Genomic DNA, 9,419 nt, shown 5'->3' with positions numbered 1-9,419 from the left:
CTGGGTGTCTTGTTTTAGTATAATGGGCCAATTTGGAATGCATTTTAAAATTTACAGTATTGGGGTTGCAATCAAAGCAATGCGTTTTGCAATATCATTGTAAACTGTAAGTGGAAGATACAGATCTGAAAGCTGGTTGGTAATGCATTCTAATGTGTTTTGTATGTGCCAAATTTAAATGTCATTCTGCAGTCCCCAGGACTCTTGTAAATGAGACGTTACTGTACAGTGGAGAGAATTTTAATTTTAAAAAGGTCTCTTCTAGTGTCCAAAGGTGATTGAGTATACATCTATACGTACACAGGGTTTGCCATCGTAGGAAATATCACATATTAAATGGCCAAAAACCTGTTGACTATCTGCACTACTCATCAGAAGGTGTTCCTCTTGTTTAAAGATTTCATACCAGAAAGAAATAGCGAGGCAACCAGTAGGCCTATGGGACACCCTGTTAATTAAAATAATTGTGAATACATTTGGTTCTTTATTAAAAGCCAGAACAATATAGAATTAAAAAGAAAACAAAAAACTGTTGTGCTGATCTGACAACGTGTTGATCCAGTTCAGAGTTTTTTTTATCAGTTCAAACAAATAGCAACGGGCTGTGTTGCCACTTCAAAGACTAAAGTGTTTTCTTATTTTACCATAACAATGGGGGGAAAGAGGGATATATTCATTCTGAATTAAATAGCTGACAACAATGTTACAGTGAGTATTCTTTATGACTGATAATGTTGCTCATTCTTTTGTTGGGGTTATTGAAAGCCCCATATTCTTGTTTGTGCTGTTTCTCTCTCTCCCCCCCCCCCCCCCCCCCCCCCCCATAATAAAACTGAGGGAAGTCATACAAACATCTAATCGAGGGTGGACCAGCCAAAGTGTGTTTCTATTAGTAAGCACTTACACCATATAGTGCAGAGGAATCTATTGCCAGGAAAACACACTGTAGAAACATCTTCGCTAGGTGATGATGGCTTTTACTTCTATAAAGACACTGGCTAATTCAGCCTATTGTACTTCTCTATCTGTGGCAGGCAACTAGGACTGAAGAGCAGCTCCTGAACTATATTATATACAAAAAACATGCCAACATCATACCACAGTGTAAAATGAACTGAGAGCTACTTGCTCTTTAAGGAGAAAGCAAAGTTATAAAAGACTTAAGAGTTAGGTAAGGCATGATTTATAACCACAGTCCACATGACAAAATACTTTATTATGCAATAGGTTTATTACAATAATTTCTTAAAGTCATCACCTTGTCTCTCCTGCAGGGGTCAGTATTATCTGTAACTGACCAGGCAATATCTGTTTGTTATACTAAGCTACACAAAGTGGCAGACAATAATGAGCCTCCCCTCTTCCCAAAGGGTTAAGAAAAATAAAATATTTGTTTTAGTGCATGTTATGAAATCGATTTAAAAAAAAAAAAAAAAAAAAACTCTTCCAACACATTGTCTTAAGCATATTGTTTATTTAAACATTGACACTGTATTCATATTTAAAATGTGTTTTCCTGTTTTTAAATTGTTATCTTCACGTTTTCAACGCAAGCAACCACTGAACAGAGTAAAAGACGTCATGAGGGGGCCCATGTCGTGCAATCTTTAACCACCAGCGTCCTGTTCCTGCTACTGTACATGCTGTCTTCAACATTCTAATTCAGGGTAGCTGCTATTTGGGTCATGGTAACAGTTACCTTAAGCAAAACAGATCTGAGCCTTCACACTGTGAACATGTTTACTCAGGACAGTGGTCACAGTTTAAACTCACGCCACTTTCATTAATTAAATCAAGCTTGAAAGAAAATAAACATTCCCCAGTCTGTCTAGAACAGTTTCAGGAATATCTATTTATATTTAATTGATCATTCTCAATATTATGCAGAACAAAAAAAAATCATTTTAAGCTATAGAACGCTATATAAATGCCATTTATATAAATGCCAGTTAATGCTAAACAATACTGCTGTGTGCTAGAGTCGTTCTGAATTGAAACAATGAAGAGGGATGCTTTTATGAAACGCAGCTGCAACATTTTTTCGAGGCCTTGTTAAAGACTGGCAGTGCATTTCTCATTATTAGTTGCATCCTCTTTTCACGGTGTTGTCCTCTAATGGAAATCTAATTTAATTCATTTAAGGTGCAGCTGATGCCAATAAAATAAAACAAATCTTAATTTCACAATATGGAATTAGTTCATAAATTCGCATGGTCCTGCTGTTTCGTTTGATTTGCCAGAAGCTCTTAATTCACAGACTAATGGATTTCTGATCTATTTGAATGAGCATAATATAACAACTAATAATTTGCATAATTAGACCATTTTACTTGTTTTCAGCTCTTAAGCAGTTGCAGATTTCAAGTTAGCTGTAACATTTTATAAGTAACTTGAACTCTAACTTTTTAGGAGCTGAGAACAATTAATAAGGTCTAATTAAGCAAATGATTAGTTCAATGAAGAGTCTAGTTCAGTAATTGAGAGCTCAGTTGTAATGAAAACCAGAAGACACAGGGTCCCCAGGACCAGGATTGGGAAGCCCTGCTCTAAGGACATTTTTAATAACCCCTGACCTAATACAAATCATATTTGCTGTTTCATTGTGAATGCATGATGCCAGTGAGAGGAATCGCTGCAACTTTGAACACTATATTGTTGTAGGGGGCAGTCCACACCTGGAGGTAAGTGAAGCATGTGGGTCAGTGGTACTGAACTCTGTCCCCCGAGATCCAATCCAGTCCAGGTTTTTACTCCAAGCAGGTTCTAATGTAGTTAATTGAAGCTGCTAAGAGTCAGTTAACTAATTTAGGACCTGGTTGGAATAAAGACCAGGACTGGCATAGAGGGCAAGAGTTGAGTACCACTGATGTGGGCAACGGGATGATCTGAACAGCATGTGTATTCTGCCTATGTTAATAAGCACACATTTTTATATATATATATATATATATATATATATATATATATATATATATATATAATATATATATACCGCCCTCCCTTTTATATTGAATTGCTTGTCAAGGCAGTGACAGTTTCCCTCATGAAGTGAAGCCTAATCTATATTAAATCAGGACATTTATAATATATATTTTTTTCAATGTACTTATCGCTGATGCCAGTCATGCAACTTAACTAAAAATAGATAACCAAAAGCACATTAAGGGTTTTTTTTTCTTTACTTGAGAATAATATTTATCTGGTAAAAAAACCAAATAATAGTTTGACTAAAGATTCAGAAAGAAGTCTGTCATCGTTTGTCTAAAAGCATGCGCTTCAAAGGGCAAAGGTCATGCTCTCATTTTACAGTACCTCAAAGACACAAATGTCACCAGCATTGCACCCAAACTGCTCTATTTTGCAGGTGTGTCCAATCACGGTCCTGGAGGGCCATTCCATCCCAGGTTTAACAGGTAACATAACTTTAGGGTCTGGATGGAGGTTTAATTGATTCAATTAAATAATTTAGAACAGGGTTGGAGCGAAGACTCTCTTAAGCACTCTACAGGGGTTTTGCTTTTCATCTTGTACCATAAATTGGATTTTTCTCCTTTCAATCGGTGTTAATTAAAGAATGGATGAAATGCTTTGGAAGTACGTCCCTAAGTGTTTCTGCAAAGAGAGGTACATGTTTACTGGGACTGATATGTGACTCAGTGTTCCAGGAGCATGCAGGCAAATCACGGGGCGAGCTAAAAACAGTTCCTCATGTGAAACTGCTAGCAATGTTCTATCAGCTTCTCCACAGTAATATCGTTAGACCCTTTGTCTTTGTTTCCCCATATGTTTTGAATGAAGGTTGCCCATATTCATAGTCTGAACCTGACAGATGTCAACATGCACTCACTGAAATCTAGGAGACAGGACTAATACCCGACAAATGTCGTATTGGGTGTGTCTTAGTGAAAGCTGTGTCTAATAGAGCAACAACAACAACAACAAGAAAAAAAAAAACCTGTGCAAAAAATCCAAAAGACATTGAGACAAAAGAAACAGGTTTAGAAGTTTATTAGAATCCGTACACAAATTAAAATTCAAGAAGCTAAATAAGAAAGGTGAAGGAGCTCTGAAGGGAATGGAAAGGAAAGCATTGGCCACGCATTCTCCTCTCTCCATGGGGGTGTGCTCCATTCACTCTCATTTCTAGAGGGGCACAAAGCCAGCCCTTAAAGCAGGGGTGGGCAATTCCAGTCCTGGAGGGCCTGTGTCCCTCCTGGCTTTTGTTCCAACTGTGCTCTAAATTACTTAATTAGTTAATAATTGGTCCAATTAAGTAATTTGATCGGAATTGCCCACTCCTGCCTTAAAGGGAGGAGAAGCGCTGCCTGGTGGTGGAGTGATGGTGAGCTGAACCACTTTCTACTGGACCGCAGAGCAGATAAAACAATAAAAATAATAATAGCCACGTCCAGTCGTTAAATATACAAGTAACTAAATACATGTAATTGAGTGCATTTAGCTTCTTTTAGTATTTCTAAATTCAGCGCTATTGAGTGTTTATTAATAGTTATGAATGAAATAAACGAGAAAGAAAAACTATTTTGACAAGTTATTCACACAAAAAAAAAAAAGGTTATGAAATGACCATGGGATGGCTGAATATGTATGCTCTTTTTGAATAGTTGGGTTTTGAACTGGGCTGCTTGTTTCTATTTGTAACATTAAGGGCCCCGATAGTGTTTTGAAGCAAATGCAAAAGCAAAAACACATTTCCCGAGAGGAAGCAGTCAACTGAAGCAGTATAAAACTAGCAAGAAACAACTTTTGTGCTGTTCAGAATATGAAAAAGCTGTCCAGTCAATTTCATTTTACTTTCATAAAAATGTGTTCCAAGGACTCTGTCTGGACTCATGTAATTAATAATTGTTGTTACAGTTCAAGATATGAAGGAATTCAGGCAACTGAAGCCCTGGTTATGAACCTGGGAGTACCTCTTGTAAACATTTCATTGCAATAAAGGACTGCTTTAAAACCACAAGCAATATTACAACTGAATATTTTTGGTTATTTGCTTGTGTTTGTTTTTATATATACAGATTTTTAAAAAATAAAAATCAAACTGATCCTTCCTGGTATCTGATCACTTCCTGTGCTGAAGATCACATGACCTGAGTAGAACTCACCTACAGCACAGGAAGTGATTTGGTAACAGGAAGCAGCAGCAACTTTTGCTTCGATAGTATTGTCTTTTTCTTTTTGTGAACATAGGTTAGCACTCCTTTAAGTATTACTCTGATATGATTGTGTTCCAGACATATGGCTTTTAGAGACTCACAAATGGCACTAATGCTCCCAGAGCACTTGGGAGACTTTCTTGGCGTTCCCCTGTTTTGAATGCTGGTTGTTGTGAAACCTAGCTTCAGTGATAAATTTGGATTTCCACACATTAACATATTACTACATTTCATACATTCAAAATATGTGTGTTCACCATATGTATTACAGAATCCTATATTTGAAATGCATGACTAATATATCCTGCAGGCTCTATAAAAATCTATGGGAAATACAGTATATGTTCAATTGCATGCCTTTATTCAATAATAAAATTACAATGACTAATTCTTACTGTACTGCTTTTAAGCTAAACTAAGAGGCCCCATCTCTCTGCAATGTAAGCGGCGACACCACGGCTTCACAGCTTCCCCATTTGGTTTTGCTGTTGTTTCCCACTTTGATTTAGGTGCAGACCATTGTCCCTGCCACAACACTGGCTATAAGTTCACTTCCTGTAAGTTAATAGGTGGTGGCAGGGTGTCTGTTAATTGTTAGAAGAGACGGCATCTCATGCAGTTTGGGCGAAAGGACTACAAAAAGCAAAGCTGGCTGCTAAAACTGTGCAGAATGATTCTGCAAACAACTTATTAACTTATTATAAATCACAAAAACGAAGATTATACTCAGGAACTACTATAAAGTATCTGGTGTATGTGTGTGCATGGTCAGAGCCACACCTCCTCTTGGCACTGATGCAGATCCCTTTTCTATAAGTTAATACATTGTGTGTCTGGTGTATTCAGACTGTGAAGTGAAGCTGTGCTTATGATAATAAAAGACGCCCTCCACACAATGTATTCATTTTCTATAAATCACAGAAGTGCAGACTGTACTCATGCATCACTATTAAGCGAAAAAAAAAGCGTTGTTTGTGTTTTATTAACTTCTGAACTGTGTCGTGAGTTCTATGCGTGGGATGACATCTATGCACAGGATAAATCCAGGACAGTGATTGGTGGATTTTTCATAGATGGTTTACAATACAGATAATAGAACTCAGCCTGGTGTGTGAGGTTAGGAGTGGATCCTATTGCCTACAACACTACAAGGGAACTTATAGCACTGTGGCAGGGTAAATGGGCTCCACAGGAGTGAAAATAAAGTCTGAAAAACACAGAGAGACTTGTGAAAATTTTGTTACTCTAATAAGAGATAAGAACGCTTTTTAAAGCCTTGACTATTACACCTTGAAGCACAAGCTTCAAACAAAGATGGCACCATTGAAAATTTGATTGACAGCTACTCGGAAATGGATCCTTATTACTACTGAAATGAAAGGACGACTTTGTTTAGTACTGCTGTCACACAAAACTGGATGTCTGAACCCTAAAAGCTGACAAACCATCAATTCTGATAAATAGAACCCTTTATCCTTAATGGGCCAATGAAAAACGTTTCCTGGCAAAACCATCCTCTCTTCTGAAAGCAGGACCATTAAGGATAAAGGGCCAGAAAGAAAAAAAAAATCACAGACAACAAGTAGTGTAAAAAGAACCTTAAAACACGGTCTGCCAAGGCAATGGGCTTGTTAATATATCTTTTTTTTTTTTTTTTACAGCATCAGAGGGCTTTTTATTTGATTGGATTGGGAATCCCAGATATTAAGCTGTGCTCCATTTCACTCTGCTAACACTGTGTGAGGGGGGTGGTATACCTTGTGAATGCATGTGGCTAATCACAGGTCCCTTGAAAAGATTTACTTGGACTCACAGTACCATTAATAACATTATAATTATACATGTGGCTTCCTAGTAAATACATTGTGATTACACACATTAAACGCAGTCCACTGCTTTCACATACCTATCCTGGACTATATTTCTGATGTGCAACCAACTTCAGCAGGATTTTTTTCATTGAAAATGTTTTCCATTTTTTTCCAATGCTTTATATGGGTAAAAAATGGCATCCTCCCATGAGGTCATCATGCATTTGCATCTTCTACATGTCCCCTTATGAAGACTAAAGAGAGTTTTTTGTATCTGTCCCCATATAAGATCACCAGGCACGAAAGGGTTAAAGTTACATTTAAAAAAAAAAAAAAAAAGCAAATCACTAAAATAGCTTCAATACAAGTAAAAAAAAGGGGACCAGTTGCTGGGGCTAATAAGATGTAAGAAAATATATTTCAAAATATTGGTCATCACTCATTACAATGAAAGGGGGGCTGTGGTAAGGTTGTTTAAGCTAAGAAGTAAGATACTGGATTCAAAGCATTGGCTAGCACTCCTTTAAATACCCACCTGGGCTGGCTGTAACTACAAAACTTCAATAACTGCTCAGAAAATGAAACAATCTGCTTCTTATTCTCTTATTCTCTTATTCATCCAAAATGTGGGTGTTTTCTTATAAAGCAATTAAAGGGTATATCTCTCATGGCCCATGCTGTATATAAAAGTGGCGGTTGTTTTTTGTAAATAATAATGCTTTAGTTATGGGTTTTGAGCATGTATATGTAGTAAACTTTTTCAAGAAGCACTGGTATGCATGCACGCTAATAAAATCAATGTGTCATCCACAAAATAGGGATGAGCTACATAGAAACGCCTGTCTGCCTACAACTAATTCAGTGTGTGTGCTGTACTTTGTGAACTGTCCATCACTGCGAGATCAATGGCTAAGGGATAAACTATTGAGTCGTAGTACCGCTGGGTCATAAACTAAAGGAGCAGCACAGCTCACTGTGATTTCCACCGGCCATCTGTCATGTTGAAATACACAGATTGTTAGGGGTTGTTTTTCTAAAGCTCTTTCGCAGTCACTGGGCAGGCTGATTCAATAATGAATGAACTCATTTTCCATTGAAACATGAGAATAAACTCCTATTTTAAAATAGTTGAGATAAACTTTAATGAATATCAAAATGTATTTCAGAGTTAGACTAATCCAACCACCAACCCCCTAACATCCCAAATCTCCAGCTTGCCCCCCTCCCATCATTTTCCAATGATCTTCCGGCCCTGTTCCCAATCCCCTCATGCATTTGCATTAGAAAGTTTTCACTGGAAAAGCCTCTAAGATGCTGCAGAACCAAAGAAAACGTGCTTAATCCTCTCACCTCCAGTGTTATATTCTTCAGTCTGTACCTTCTGTTTTCAATACATTAAACAAAAAACAAATAAAAAACACAATGAAATCAGGTTCTTGATGCTATGCTCTCTGTGGAGGAGTCCTTCAGATGTGCAAAACAGTCTCATTCGAAATACTCATCCTAAGGCCTACACCCGATTTATTGATTCATCATATATATTTTTTTATGTGGATTGATTTGGAAACCGAGATTAAACATAGTTTGAAAGGTAAAATTTGAGGTCCTTTACCAGAGATTAGGGACCTCGTGTTAACCAATCAGTTCAAATCATCGATCCATTTTCTAATGAAAGATAATTACAATTACATTCTCCAGGTGGCACCAAGCTCCATTAGAATCAAAAGCAAACAATATTTTATTTTTTGTTTTTGTTTTAGCACACCCTTAGTATCATTGCCTCTTTCCCAATAAAGCCTTTAGAAAAAGAAAAAAAAAACACACCTGAAAATAGAAAATGTCTCGGCATGAATCTGTAAACACAAAGACTACATGCACAGCCAAAACCAGACACACTGCTTAAGTTCCTTACAATAAACCAGGGGAAAAACATCCCACAAGAGTCCAATGTATTGTTTTTGCATCATCCAGTACTTCATAGACTGCAGCTGTCTACCCTATATATATATATATATATATATATATATATATATATATATATATATATATATATATATATATCACTATTTTGCTAAAGTAGTTTTGTACATGCGTGTTTTTTTTAGATCTCTAATGTAAAGAAAGCTAAAATATTATTACATAAGGCATATGCAGTTTTTTTTCTCAAACATGATCAAACAACCTGCCTCCAGTCACTCTCACAGATGCATCACCCCCCTCTGTCATTTGCAAAGAACACGTATTGAAATATATACAAAAATTACAAAGGTAAATGTCCCAATATATATATATATATATATATATATATATATATATATATATATATATATATATATATATATATATATATATATATATATAGTTTAAATCTTTTAATAAAAAAAAAAACGTTTTTTTAAAAACAAACCTGCTACAAATGCGTGCGCGTGCCCAG

Source organism: Acipenser ruthenus, chromosome 8 (genome assembly GCF_902713425.1).
Source record: "Acipenser ruthenus chromosome 8, fAciRut3.2 maternal haplotype, whole genome shotgun sequence".
In the NCBI taxonomy this organism is placed as follows: Eukaryota; Metazoa; Chordata; class Actinopteri; order Acipenseriformes; family Acipenseridae; genus Acipenser; species Acipenser ruthenus.
The sequence above is the reverse complement of the archived record's forward strand: the minus strand, read 5'-3'. Positions refer to the sequence as shown.